The sequence below is a fragment of the Gossypium hirsutum genome, chromosome A01, assembly GCF_007990345.1.
Source record: "Gossypium hirsutum isolate 1008001.06 chromosome A01, Gossypium_hirsutum_v2.1, whole genome shotgun sequence".
Lineage (NCBI taxonomy): Eukaryota > Viridiplantae > Streptophyta > Magnoliopsida > Malvales > Malvaceae > Gossypium > Gossypium hirsutum.
In genome coordinates this window covers 9735245-9751330 of record NC_053424.1, presented here as the reverse complement: position 1 = coordinate 9751330, position 16086 = coordinate 9735245, and the positions used below count along the sequence as shown (strand labels likewise).

At 35.0% G+C, this 16086-nt stretch overlaps 1 non-coding gene across 1 annotated transcript; it reads right to left on the bottom strand.

The window, feature by feature from the left end:
• Positions 1-15074: 15074 nt before the first annotated feature.
• Positions 15075-15181, bottom strand: LOC121208054 (small nucleolar RNA R71). Its single transcript, XR_005903078.1, has one exon. It is a non-coding gene; the product is annotated as a small nucleolar RNA R71 (small nucleolar RNA).
• Between the last annotated feature and the right edge of the window lie 905 nt (positions 15182-16086).

Below are 16086 nucleotides of genomic sequence, written 5' to 3'. Positions count from 1 at the left end.
CTTTCATACTAATTCACAAATAATATTCAAATCATATTCAAACATACATACATATACGAAATCAATCACAAAGTCATGCACAACAAACATAAAATAGTAAGTTCCATATGAACTTACTTGTTCAAAACGTGAAAAGAGTGGATATTTTAGGGACTAATCTGTAATTTTAGTTTTTCCTTTATTAACTCCATTTGGATTCAAAACTTGATCTATACAATTATTTTATAAAAAAAATCAATACCAAACATTTTCATATTATTTCATCATATGAATGAAGCTATATGAACTCATTTTTTGATATCTTTAAAAATTCACATTTTATTCAATTTAATCCCTGAACTCGAGATAGTCATTACTTTCAATTTCAAGCTTCAGATTAAAATCTGATTTCATATAATTTCATTAGGGACCCTGTAATTTCTATTTTTAACATAATTTCATAACAATTTTTACCTTTATTTTGATTTGGTTCTTAATGTAATAAAGTTAACTAACAAGCTAGATAACTTTACAATCTAGTCCTTTTCATAATCTAAGCTTAAAAGCTATTCATTTTAGGCCTAATTCTTCAAGAAATCAACAATTACAATTTTCTAAAACTTTAAAATTTTCAAAAATTGGTGCATGGCCTAGCTAAATTAAGTTCTCATGACCTCATATCTATAAAAAAAACTATAAGAAAATGACTTGAGCTTCATACCAAATTGAATAACCGAATGTTTAAACTTCAAAATGGTTTTTCTTGTTTTCTTTCTAGGTTGAATCAGTATAAAGGAGGAAGAAAACAACCATTTTCTCTTTCTTTCCACTTATTATGCTACTTATAGTTTAATTAGAACTTAACTAACCTAACTAATCATGTTTACTTTAGTTTAAGTAATCATTAAGATTATATAATAAACATGTCATCAACATCCACTATCACTTATTTTAAAATGATTTAATTATCATTTTGAACTTAGCCTTTAGCCAGTTAAAAACCTATAGCGATTGGACTTTTATAATTTAGTTCGTCTGCCTAAATTAACTATTTATTTAACAAAATTGATCGGCCAAGCATCAATATAATTTTATACAATCCTCGTAAATATTAAATATTAATATTTATAGATTTGGTTACAAAAATAGAGTGTAACACCCGATACCCAACTCAATCATCGAGTTCAAGCTACAATGTGTCATATTCATTATTGAAGCAACTACGATAATTTTTTTATTCAATTTAAACTATTATAAAATCCAATATAAGTAAAACAGGTGTATAAAATGATTTGTATTCATTCTCGAGTCTTATACAAGCTTACGAAAGCTCTATCTTTAAGGTGTATAAAACGATTGTGTTCTTGTTTTTTTCACACAAGTTAAATTTGAAGGAAATTGATGGTCTTTTAATAGAATCTTGATTCAACTATCTTTAAGGTACAAGTTCTTCATTTGTAGGGTTCTTTCTTTATTAGATTAAAGTATTATTTAGAGTTGGTTTTAATCTTCATGGCTATCCTATGATACTTTGATGTGTTCAAGGTTGTGCTTTGACATGTTCTCATGCAATGCTAGTTGACCCTCTCTCAAATTGGTGCCACTCTCTGTTGATCCAATTATGGTAGATAAACTCTATGGTTGTCACATAGGCACATGCACAAGTAGTCAAGGATTCAACGTTTTAAATGTGATGGTTATGTTTCTTTTTCTTGATATGTTTTGTGGATGGGTTTTTCTGGTGTAACTTTCTTGTTGGTTTTTTATTAATATTTCTATACTTACTAATTTGGTCCTTGTCAGCTAGTCTAATCTTTAATACAATTCCTTATTTTCGAGCATAAAAATAACCCTAAAGAGTGGGAAAATGCTAGAATTACCTATTGAAATAAGTCATAAGTTTAACACCCCATACTCGACCCGATCGTTGGATCCAATCTTTAAGATGTCACATTCGTTGTCAGAGCAACTACGATTGATTGCAAACAAATTTCATCATTAATCATTAATTTATAAGTACTACAAGTGTAAAACATAATATATAATTATTTTCGAGTCATATACGAGCTTAAAAAAGCTCAATACCATCCTGGGATCGAACTAGGACTAAACTGAAAGTTTTCAAAGTATGTCAGGTGGGTGTCGCGATTTACAGGGTTTGGTATTGCGACTTTGAAGGTAGTAGCCAAACTTTCCAACCTGATGACCAAATTGCAAAGTTTTCAAAATAAAACAAGATCGATATCATAATATTGAGGGTATGGTTTTACGACAACGGGAACAAATCACTAAGTCCCTGATTTTCAAAAGTTTTCAACTTAGCATATTAACCAACATTTGGCTCCAAGGCCCCCAAATCAACCATTTCATGTATTCAAATATGCTAAAACATAGTTAGCAAAACATCAACCTCACTTATATGTATGACTATACCATTTTCATAGAATCACAACATATATTCAAACCAATTTAAAACATTTCTAGACATTAGAACAAGTATTCTCTAGGTACATGTCATAAAACCAAAATGAAACACAATTTACAAACTTTTTTGAGTCGTAAATGGTAGTCTAGATGGTGACTTCAAATCTTGGGGCTTCGAGAATTTTCATATACTAAGCTTAATTTCTAATATTTAACACCAAAACATTCAATTCTTAACACTGAAAGGTTTTTTGAACTTCAAAAATTTTACGATTCGGTACATGAGCTGGCTAAAATAAGCTCCCATGACCTCAAATATATAAAAATTGCAAGAAAAGAACTTGAATTACATAACCAATCGCTTGGCCAAGAGTTGAGAAAATATGAATGTTTTCTTGGATATAGAGGATGGAAAAGGAAGAAGATGATGTTCATCTTTTTGTTTTTCCACTAACTTTATATATATTATATATACACAGAGAGAGATTAATGTTTAATTAGTTTAATTAATTAGGTTTTTGTTAATTTAAACTTTAATTACATAAACTAATTACCATCCATCATGTCATCCACAACATATATATAAAAGGGGTCTATTTTTTATTTTGTTCCTTTGGTTAATTACTATTTATGTCCCCAAGTCTTAATCTAATTAAAAATCTATAGCAATTAAACTTTTACAATTTAGTCCCTGAGCCATTTTTTCTCACAATTTCAATTAAATTACTTAACCAAATTTCGATTCATTAATATAATAAGTCCATAAATATATCTATTAAATATTTATGGACTCAATTTATGAAAATGGAGTCTCAAAACTATTTTTTCTAACACCACGGTAAACTGGGTCGTTACAATAAGACTTTAAAAAATGAGCAAAAAAAAAACAAAAATAGACCTACAAGAAGCACAACAACAATATAAATAAATTAAATCAACTTCTGGGCAACAAAATTGATTGTTATTCCACGTCTTCTTGAAAGGCTAGCCAAGAACAAGAAAAAAAAAGATCATTTAACTTTCCACAAAGTCAAGATAAGCATACAATTACTTGATTCTATTAAATAGATACCTCGTTACACGAAGTTTTTGAAGGAATCTTGCACCAATAAAAAGAAGCTAGTGAGATACAAAAAAGTGGGGGTTGGGGAATAATTTCATTGTTCTCTTGATAAGGAAACCCCAAAACATAATGAACAACATATGTTTTTTTTTCATGTTAAATAGGTAATGTGAGTATTAAAGAGGCATGTGTGACTTGGGTGCGCCTATTAGTGTAGTCATTATCTACTTACTCCATTTTAAATGTTGGTGCTTTAAAAGAAATAGAAGTTCTTATTCAATTGGCATATATATAAATAGTTTACCTCGAAGGAATGGTAGAAAATGTTTTGGTTCAAGTTAATGTACTAACTTATCTTGCATTTTTTATGTGATATACATGGAGGGTGCTAAAGTTCTTCTAAATTTTTAATAGTGTAACACCCCAAACCCAACCTAGACATTATGGCTGAATCTGGTGATGTCACATGAAATGGGATTTGAAATTGAATTTATCAAGTTAAAACCGTTTCCGTTTATTAGCTTCTATTTATCTCTCATCAATTTCAAAATTATCTTCTAGTTAATTTGATTCATTTAAAAACATATTCGGTAGCGGAAGCTTTTAAAACCATGATATTTAAAAAAAATCGTTAGCGTTTAGGAAAACGTTACTTTTAATTTAACCGAGTTTTCGTTAAGTTTTGCAGTTTTAAAAGTCCAAGATAAAGGCGAACAGTCTAAAAGTCCCAAATTACATCAAAAATACCCAAAAAAAAGAAAGGAAGGAAATAAAAACCATATATGAAATTAAAGGCGTTCAATAGACATGTGGTCACCGTTGAGTCCTCTGCCACACTGATCCGCCTAAGTCTGGGGGTTACCTGTATAGATAAAATAGAAAAGGGTGAGTTTACGTAAACTCAGTGTGTAATCCCCATAGAAGACATGCATATAGTCAAACAACTATGCAATCTGAGCCTAAGCCCACTACAAATTCAGATATTGTAACACCCCAAAATTTATATTCTTGCTTTGGCGAATAATTGACACAATTGTGTATTTTCTTTAGTGGTTAAGTGTTCTAGGAGTGTTTGAGAGGTCCAAGTTCAAGCCCTAGTTTTGGAAAATTTTGGTATTTTTTTGAATTAAGCTCTAGCTCTATTTAATGGGTTTATATTTAGTTACTGGTAATATTATATCAGAATGGGCCTGTTGATCTGGTGGTTAAGCTGTGTGTTGGCATGCTGATGGTCTTGTGTTCGAATCCCTGCGAGAGCAAGGGAGTTTGATTTTTTGTTCAGGTTTCATACAGATTTTCGGTGGAGCTGGAATACTGGGGCAATTATGGGTAAGTGGTTTAGTGGGAGGAAAAGTAGGGCGGTTACGGGATTGCTGATTTTTTCAGTTGAATTCTTTTTCCAAATTTTTCCTAAATAGACTTTTTTTCTTTTCTCTCTGCGTTCCTTTGTTTTTCTTTCTTCACTGCTGAAATTCTACCTTTTTACTTCTTCTTTATTGGATTTTCTTATCTCAATTCGCATCCTTTGTGTGCACTTCCTGTATTTGTTGTCCGGTAAGTGGAGTTTAATACTTTGGTAATCTCTTTCTTTGCCGTTTGGACTGATTTCTAGTTGTTGACAGTAGCAAATCATGGGGCTTAAGGCTTCCTTCATACTGTTTCATAAGGAATCGATTTGAAGTTTTGCGGTAATTATTTTCCGCTTTATGGATGAATATTTTTGGTTTTGAGATTTTAATTAATCGCAAAGTAAGACTGATTATGGATTTAGAATTGTCAATTTTAGGTTCTAGAGGGCTTGGGGTTGAGTTAGCAACGAAATTGATACAGGTGTGTACCCAAAAATACAAAAAACGAGGTTTCGACAAAAGTCAAAAACCTTTCTGTCGAGGCCACACGGTCCTGTGGTAGGCCATGTGGTAGGTTGTGTGCCCTAAAACGAGTGTGTGATCGATGAGGCCAGGCCGTGCACACCAGACACGGTCGTGTGATGGCCATGTAGGCCATATATGACATACGGGCTCAACCGATTTGGCCCCTGTGGGCCATACGGGTTTATGGGCCCTCATGGGTAAGCCACATGGGCGTGTGGATTCTGGACCAGGCCGTGTGATCCACAAGGCCAAGGCCAATTTGAGCCATGTGGCCCATACAGGCAGACAACACAAGCGTGTGAGCCTATTTTCACAGATATGTTGCTAAGTTTGGGCAGGTTGTCTAAGACGACTGTGAACTAACTGTAGGGTTGGTAAGCTTAACTAGACTCCTAATTGAATGAAATGATTGTATGACTGATTTATATGTATACATGTTATCGAACATGATGGTGTTTCACTGAACTGATATTGTATGTACTGTTACCATGTTATAGCATGTCATAACTGTATATTACATTGCATTGGGTTGGGGGTTGATATTGTTTGAAGGAAGTGTATTGAAAGGCTTCGAGCCTAACTTACTAGCAGCTCAACTGCAAACTACTGTCTAGTGCCGCATCCGGTGCTACTTGGAGTGTAGGGATAGGTGGGCTAATTATATCCCGACATGGAGTGTAGGGTTGGATGAAGATGGTATGTAGAGGCTGGATGGGTAGGATTTTTGTGACTGTATATCTGTTACTGCTACTGATATGGTGATGGGCTGAAGCCCTACTGCATGACTGCTTTTGTAATGAGACGAGCTAAGGCCCAAACTGGACTGATACTGATACTGAAAAGGGCTTAGGCCCAGACTGTGATTATCTATTTGTTGTTTGTTCGTTTTTCTGGGGATCACACACTGAGTTTACGTAAACTCACCCATTCTATTTAATTTGTATAGGTAAACCTCAGATATAGGCAGGTCGGTGTAGCGGAGGACTCAGTGGTGGTCACACGACCTATTTATGATTTTACTTTTAATTGGGAGTATTTTGATGTAATTATAGCCTTTACGAATTTTGGTTTAAATTCAGATTTTATACGATTTGATGATTTAAATCTGCTACTGTTAGGTAAAACTCGGGTTTCCAAAATTAATGTTTTATCAAAAATACTACGACTATACAAACTGTTTAAAAGGTTTCGCAATGAAAATGTTTCGGAAATTGAATATTGTTTTGTAAATGAATAGTGTTTTCAAAACAAACAACACGATGTGAAATTAACATAAGGTAATGGAAAAGGATAAATAGAAAAGGGGATTTAGCGATGACATATTTTTTTTCGAAATGCACTACCATGTGACATCGTTAGATTCAGCCATAACGTCTAGGCCGATTTTGGGGTGTTACAAATACAGTTTAGGCTTTAGCCCATTCAGACAACATTTTCGATATAAATTAGGGCCTAAGCCCATCTCAGATATGATATGCATATAGTAACAGAAATCAGTATCCTACCCATCAACCTCTACACACCATCTTTGACCATTCCTACACACTATGTAGGGTTTAAAACACCCACCCAGCCCTACACACCAAGTCGTACCAAATGCAGCACATATCAGTAATATTGCAGCGGAGCTGCCAGATAATAGGCATGAAAGCCTTTCAGTACACTTCCTCCAATAATCAGTCATCCCACCCCAATCACATTAATAGACATGCATATAGATTTAACTAATGAATCATGTTTTTATAAACAGATAGCAGATAACAAATATAGGCATGCTCAAAATAGTACAATAGCCTAGCAGAATACTTAGGTTTAGGGTTTAGTAAGCCTTTACCAACCCTATGTTAGGTCCACAATTGATTAGAATGACCTATGCAACCCTACAAAAAATCTCAATATAATGGGCCTACATGCCTGTGTGGGCCCACACGCCCAAATTGGCCTTGTCTGTGTGGGCCCACACGCCCAATTTTTCGTAGCCTGTGTGGCCCACATGGCCACACCCTGGCCATCACGTAGTCATGTCCTGCGCACAACCTGGCCTTCATCGATCACATGGTCGTGTTGTCAAACACGACCTACCATACAGGTGACCACACGCCCATGTGGCGTCCACAGTGGTCTTCTTCGGCTTTTTTCGAAAGCTCAATTTTTGTGTTTTGGGTACACACCTAATACAATTTCGTAGAAAATGCAATCTCGAGCACTTCAAAACCTAACAATCAACGCCCAAATTCAGATTTAACAAGCAACTAAACCGTAACTATGAAACCAATGAGATATATCGACCAATCATCACTTACCTCCAAATTTCGGGTAATCCCTAACTACGAATCCGTAAGAGGAGGGCCATGACTTCCACAATTCATTGCTGCCAAAATAAAAATTCACCATTAACGGAGAGTTAAAAACTTCTCAAACGAACAAAAGAAAAACTTTCCCCCTTCAAACGAGTCATAACCCTCTTACCTACCAACCTACCAACCGAACACAGCCAACATTGGACTGAAAGAAGAAAAATTGGAGGGAGAAATCGAAAGAAAGGATGTGGGAGAGTCAAAATTCGGCAAAAGGGAAATGGGAGGAAAGATATGTCAAAAATTGGGGAAAGCAAACCGAATTCTTTTTTAAAAAAATAAAAAAATAAAACTAATGATACACTAAATCCCTTAACTGTCTCCAAAATCCCTAAATTTACTCCCCCTAATCCCACTAACCTACACCCACTCCAGAATCCCCACTCAGCCAAAATTCTTGTCCATCACTGCGTAAAAATAACACCTATGCTCAAGAAGGGATTCAAACTCTAAACTTCCAACACACCAACCCATATCTTAACCCCCAAACTATCAGACCCATCTTGTTAAATACCTACAAACAATTAACATTAAACCCTTTGATCAAAGTTAAGGCTTTATTCAGAAAAAGACAAAAATTTATCCAAGATAAGGCTTGAACTTGGGACCTCCCATGCACACCTAGAACACTTAACCATTGAAGTAGACAGATGTTGGTGTCATGTTCTAACAGAAACAAAATAAGAATTTTGGGGCGTTACAATTAGAAAGACCATTATTTAACACTGCAAGAACCAAAATAAATGTTTGCAACGATACACTCACATGGATTTTGGCAGTGAAATAGTTTAATTTAATATTTACGGTGTGATGAGTGTCTAATGTTTGTAGTATAAATTCTATCTGGTTCTTCAACTAAAAAATGTTAACTTACAAGATAAAAAAGAGTTGAATTTAATGCTTTATAGAAGTACCGACATGGAAAATTTGAATCAACTTGAAGAAAATCTTTTGATTAATGAAAAATTGAAATATCTAATGTGAAAGATGAAAGAACCAAAGCCTCTTAAATATAGTTCTAATAGTTTGGAGTTACTATCCACTAATTTTAAACTTTTTGCATATATTTTGTAGGTACGGACTTTGGAACTAAAATTTTTAACTAATCATCTTACATATGCATTTTTAGGCAAAAGGGAACACAAAAATTTGCAAAATCAATAATTGAATGAAATTGGAAGAGATGCCTATGAAAGTTTGAGAATCTAAAATGATAAGACAAATGCTTTCATTAATTCAATTAAATCTAGGAAATGATTTTCAGTGAGATGATTTTTTTTCTCTATGATTCGAAAATGAAATTCGAGGTGTAATGGAAATTCGAGGCATTGAGACAAACAAAACATTTAAGGTTAATAGGCAAAGATTGAAACCTTTTACAAAGGATTTCAATTACACAAGGTGGAGGAAGATACCTTAGCAAATCAAGAAAAATGAACAAAATCAATGGCAATGTTGAGCCAACGACACTAAACAAAGGCATTTATGGGAAGAAACCCACAAATTAGGTGTTAACATGTCATATCTTTTGCTCGTTTCTTTGTTTTTACACCCTTTTTTTTTAGTTTCATTTATTGTATTTGATGTTTTGTCTCTCCATGTACCTTAATGTCACTAATCTAATGTGTCTTCCGAAAATAACAATAAACACAACCTTCAAAAAATCAACAATCATAAAAACATCCCACCACCACATAAGACATATTTATTTACCTTTCTTTATTTTTATTTCCCTTGCTGCATGTAGTGAATATTGATACTTATGTAAAAAAATTTATGTTTTCTGTTTGAGTTTAGTCATTCCCAATACTTAAAATTGACTAATTGGTCAATTTTGTACTCATGCATAACTTATATTTTCATCATTCTTTCACACTTTTTTCACCCAATGTAACACCCCAAACCCGGCCCAGACGTTATGACCGAATCTGGCAATGTCACATTGGGTGTTTTTCGTAAAGTGTTCTATCGATGAAAACTCTTACTATATATTTAACCTCTTTCTGTGTTTCTGAGTTATGTCATTTATTTCAAAACTTGCGTCACTAACCAAAAAGTATTTACTTTAAAATCGTTATTCATTTCCAAAAATATCATTTTATAGTGGAAGCTTTTTAAAACAGTTGCGTACTTGTGTTTACTTTGAAAAAACATTATTTCTTTTGAAAACTCGAGTTTTCCCATCTCTAGTAGTTTTAAGCCAAAGCAAATAAAAACCCAAATTTAAGTTAAAATCCATAAAGAGGCCTTATTACATAAGCAAATACCCAAATTGAATTACTTATAAATTAAAAGTTAAATATGGAAGCAAGTGTGGTTGTGTAGCCACCTTCGAGTTCCTCGCAGCACCGATCCGTCTAAGATTGGGGATTACCTACGCAAATAAATAGAAGGGTGAGTTTACGAAAAATTAGTGTTTAGTCCCTTAACAAACAAACAATCAATCATGCTATAAGTAAGTACAGTCTGGGCCTAAGCCCGTATCAATAACAGTTCAGTTTCAGTTAGGGCCTTAACCCATTGTAACAATATCAGTGTAGGCCTTAGCCAAATTCAGTGACAGTAACAGTACAGATATGAAATGAGAAATCCTACCCAACCAGCCTCTACACTCCACTCCATCCAGCCCATCACTCCATGTGGGGATAAAATCAACCCACCCATCCCTACACTCCAAAATACCACCGGTTGCGACACTGAACAATATTTGCAACAGAGCTACCAGTACAGTACACTTCCTCCAATCATAATAAACCCATCCCCATGAAATAGGTCATGCGTCATGTCTGAATATCATAGATGTATGTAATATATATATGATGGCATGCTCGATCGCAGTCATACATATTATAGGGGCATACTAGTCATTGTACCTTATAAGGGCATAATAGTCATTTCATCAAATTAGGGTCTACGTATACTTATCGACCAAACGGTAAGTCCACAGTCGTCTTAGGTGACCCATGCAACCTTAATAGTCAAACAGTGAAAATTGGCCTAAGGTCTATAATGCAGCCCATGTGGGCCCACACACCCGTGTGGTCCAAATAGGTCAGAAATGGTCATGGTAATGTGAACTACACAGCCTGGCCCAATATTCTCCACACATCCGCGTAGTTTACCCATGTGGGGCCTACATGCCTGTGGAGCCCACATGGCCAATTTCAACCCAACACGGCCCAAAACGGCCTAAGCCCATGAAATTGCTCATGGTGGCCTCTACGATCAAACACCCATATTTATGCGCTCAGATTTCTACACAAACGAGCGCACGCCCGTGTAGCGTTGACGGTCACTTATTTCGGCTTTTGCCGATTTACGATTAGGGCAGTATTTTTACACACCTTATAGGATTCTTGGTATATAATGCTCCTAAAATAATCACCTACAACATAAGACAAATCCATGACCAACATTAGTCATGCTTAGCACTAATAATACAAAAATAGTCCCCAACGAAACCATTACTATTACTTACTTCCACTGCTTCAACCGATATAGCCTACAGCTCCGCAGGTAAACCAAGTTCGATATGATTTGTTGCTGCCCAAACACAAATCGACATAATCGAATGTTAGAACTTACTACATAATAAACGACAATTTCTCTTAAAAACGATTGAAGCATACTTTTCCCCTCCATACCAAAAGACTTACCGAACAAATAGGAATCAGGAGAAGAGTGCAGGAGAAAGAACAGATTCAGTAAAGAACCAAAGAGAAGGATTGATCTGAAAGATAAACAGAGGGGGTAATCGGCAAGAAGAGAAAGAAATAAAGAGATGGTGCTCAGCAAAGTGAAAAACTGAAAGGGGAAAAAAAGTAAGACAGAAGCTTACCTACTAATATTCGGCCAACGAGAAAAAATAAGGAGAGAGAGAGAAGAACTGTGCGCCCTAACCCAAACGATCAAAGAACACTTTCCAAACCAAAAACAAGAATAGAGAAGGAGGGATGAAAATGGAGTAATCGGTCAAGTAAGGTCACAAAAAGAATAAGAAACCGAGAGAGCCCTTTGACAAAACCAAAAGTGTTAAGAGGGGAAAAGAGTGAGAGTACGGCCAAACAATACGATGCAAAAAAAGAGGCTTGATAGACTCAAAGGAATTGAGGGAGAAGGAAGGAGAGTATTCGACTAAAGAGAGGAGTGTAAACCCGAAATCAGCAAAAATAAAAGTTATTACCTAATCTTCCTAACACTATTCGGCCTCCAGAGAACAAAGAAATAGAACCCAAAATGCTCACAATATCCGAAATGGAGAACAATCCTACCAAAGCCAAATTCTGAGTGCCTTAACATACCATTTCGGCACAACTCCCCACACTTCAAATTTCCCTAAATCCCTCTAGTAAATCGCTCCTAAAATCCCTCAACCATATCTTACCTATCCATATCCCTTAATAGCCAAAATCCCCTCCAACAAGCTCTTAAAATTCGGCCACAACTCCCCATGCTACTTAAATACTCAATTTCGGTCAACCTAGGACACTTCCATGGCACTTGCAGCAAAATAAAACACTTTACTACCTCCACCAGGATTCAAACCTCAGTCCTCTGGCATAGATAACACGCAACTTACCCCCAGACCAGCAGGATCTTTATGTCATAAAATACTATATTTATTTAAAAGCTTACTGCCTAGATATAGTGTTTATTCCTTTAAAAACAAAACTTTTCCACAAGCCAAAGCTTGAACCCAAGACTTCTCAGAATCCTCCCAAGACACTTAACCACTGAAGCAAACATGCCTTTGTGTCACTTTCTTCTGCAATTAAACATTTATGTGCAGCCTCCTAACTATTTCCATGCTCAAGACTTAATACTTTTAGGCCCGAAATTCGAGGCGTTACACCCAAGGGTAGACCAAGATTGACATTCTTAGAATTTTAAGCATCTAGACATTAGGTATGTAACGCCCTCAACCTGACCCGATTCATCAAGTCTAGATCTTAAGTGTTACCGTACATAACTTAGCAAATTTTTAAAACAGTTGATGGATACTCTTTACTTAAAAAAAATTCTTATTAGTTTCTTTAAAGGTTCAATATAAAATAAATAAAGAAAGATATTTAAAAATAAAATAAAATAATACATAAAACTAGTTACAACTTATTACAACACCAAAAGTTTGCTAAAAACAGACTCTCAAGGCATAATCCTACAATATGCCACTATTTAAAGATGTCAACTGTATGCATGATAACACAGATCGTTGCTTCTTTGGTGCATTCTTGGAATAGTCCCTTATGGTGAACTCATTCTTCCAATAATACCTGAAACACAAGCATAACACTTATAAGTCAAACGAACTTAATGAGTTTGAAATACAAATTACCTTAAACCTTTCATGTTGAATTCTTCATCCTGATTGTTTAGATTGCCCACTCCTTGTCTTTAGCGAATACCTTCACATTGTCGAATAAATACATGTTTATATGCCACATACTATTGATAAGCTATAAAAGTAACATATTTTAATCCAATTCTTAATCCATTTTTGGATGATTAATTATGTAAATTAATGAATTTGATGCTCCTAATCCTTTAAATTCATGTTTGTATACTTAGGAAAGCATTTGGGAGCAAAAGGAGTGAAAAACAAGCCAAAATCAAACAAATAGAGCTATTTTTAGTATCTACACAGCCTGAGCATTTCTACATAGGCCGGCCACACGCACATGTGCCAACCCGTGTCGATATCGTACCATGCTTCCTAGATACACAGAAAAATTCAATTTTTAAGCTTTTTGAGCATTCTAAAGTCTATAAATACCAATTAGAAGAAGACCTAAGGGGGGTACGGGGAGAAGATCGCAGAAAGCACTCGAAGAATGCCATTGGAATCAACTCGGAAGCGGATCTCCCTCAAGATCGAAGATCTCCATTTAATTCCTTTTGAAGTTTTATTGAGTTTCTTTATGCCTTGTGGTTATTCTGAATTTGAGATGTTTTCATTCAGGATTATAAACTAAATTCCCTAGATACCTAGCGAGGATGAAATCTATGATGAATCTTATTATTTAATTTATGTTTTTATGCGATAAATACTTGATTCTTGTTATCAGTTATGAATGCTTATTTCGTGTTTTAAAATTTTTGGGATATTAATTCATGTTTAATGTGTTTATTTTAGTGGATCAAAAGTCTCTGTTTAAGAGTAGATCTAACATAATTGAGTGGAGTTGCATGCAATCCTAAAAATAGGACGACATACATCTACCGGATTAAAGTCAAATCTAATAGGAGAATCCATTGATCGAGGTAAAGCGATGATAGGGGTTTTAATTAGAAAGAGATTTCAATTAATCAACCTAGAGTCAGCTGTTCTTACTCTCGAAAGAGATATTAACATAATTTAAGGATTTCTATGGAGCAAGACACAAGTGAATAAATCATTTAATTCAGATTCATAATAATAGATGTCTAGGTGGATTCTTTCCTGGGTATTGTCTATCTCATTGGTTACCTTTGATTATTTTCCTATTTCATTCTTTGTTGTGTTATTAGATAAATTAGATTAGTAAATTTAGATTAAAAACAATCACTCAAATTTTTCGGCTAAATAATAGAAAAATAGCAATTACTAGTACTTTTAGTCCTCATGGATACGATATTCCCTACTCCCCATAATTATACTATTATTCGATAGGTACACTTGCCTTAGCCGATTTTATAGTAAGTTTAGTGACCATCAAGTTTTTGGCGCCATTGTCGGGGACTAAAATATTAGGAACACGATTTTTATTAATTTAGCCATTTATTTTTATTGCATTTTATTTTTAATTTTAGTTTAATTTTTATTTTCTAATTTTTCTTTTATTTGCTTCTGGCAGATTCCTTTAGTTTATGACTAGAAGAAACCCGGTACCATTACTGTTTGATAGTGAAATTGAGAGTATAACGCGTAGAAACCATAGAGAAGCAAGGCAGAGTCAACAGAGTATAGTAGATGAGTAACAGGACGTTATTATTATTACTGAGGAGATGGGTGATAATCAGAATAATCAGCTACCTACTATGTACGATTATGCGAAGCCCACTTTAACGGGGGTTGAATTAAGTATTGTGAGACCCACCATTACTGCGAATAATTTTGAACTAAAGCCAAACACTATTCAGATAGTACAACAATTGGTTCAGTTCGACAGTTTGCAAGAAGAAGATCCAAATACTCATTTGGCTAATTTTCTGGAAGTTTGAGATACTTTCAAGATAAATGGCATTTTTAACGATGCCATTCTCCGACAGTTGTTCCCCTTCTCATCGAGGAACAATGTTAAATAGTGGTTGAATTCTTTGCCACGAGGTTCTATCACTACATGGGATCAAATGACTGAGAAATTCCTACTGAGGTACTTTCCGCCGACTAAGATAGCCAAGTTAAGGAATGATATCTCTTCCTTCGCTCAGATCGACTTAGAAACCCTATATGATGCATCGGAGAGGTATAAAGATTTATTAAGGCGGTGCCCCCACCATGGATTACCTCTATGACTACAGGTTCAAACCTTCTACAACGGTTTGAACCCTTTAACTAGGTAGTTGATCGATGCAGGAGCCGGTGGAACAATTAACAATAAAACACTTGAAGTGGCTTATAAATTTATTGAGGAGATAGCACTGAATAATTACCAGTGGCAAGTCATGAGGACTAAGTCGATGAAAGCAGCCGGTGGTTTTTAACTTAGATGCGGTCACCATGTAATCAAATCAGGTAGAACAATTAAATAAGAAAATTAATGGTTTATATGTTTCTACGTAGGTAGAACCGGTGATATAGCGCGATGCAAATGGAAGAGGAATGAACAATCCAGAATAATTACCCTACAGACCTAACACAGAGAACAAACAAATCAACTATATGGGTAATAATTCTAGGCCTCAAAATAACCCTTATAATAACACCTATAATGCAGGTTGGAGGAACTATCCCAATTTCTCTTGGGGTGGTCAAAGAAATCAGAGAACACAACCCCCTCTAGGCTTCCAACAACACATTTACATGTAAGAGAAAAAGCCAAATCTCAAGGAGATGTTGACGAAGTTTATATCAGTGTCAGAAACCCACTTCCAAAACATTGAAACAACACTTAAAAATCAGCAAGCGTCAATTCAAGGACTCTAGAATCAAATCGGTCAACTTGCTAAATTAATTTCGGAAAGACCAACAGGTAGTTTTCCCAGCAATACCGAAACTAACCATAGGGAGCAGCTTCATGCAATAACTATGCGAGATGAAAGAGCGTTAGTTGATTTCAAACCAAAACCAAGGTAAAAAATTGTAATAAGTAATGCAAAGGTTGAGGTAATCCAAAAAGAGCAAAAGCGAGTGGCTACAAAATATAAACCTCGAGTTCCATATCTAAATGTAACGAAGAAAGACCACACA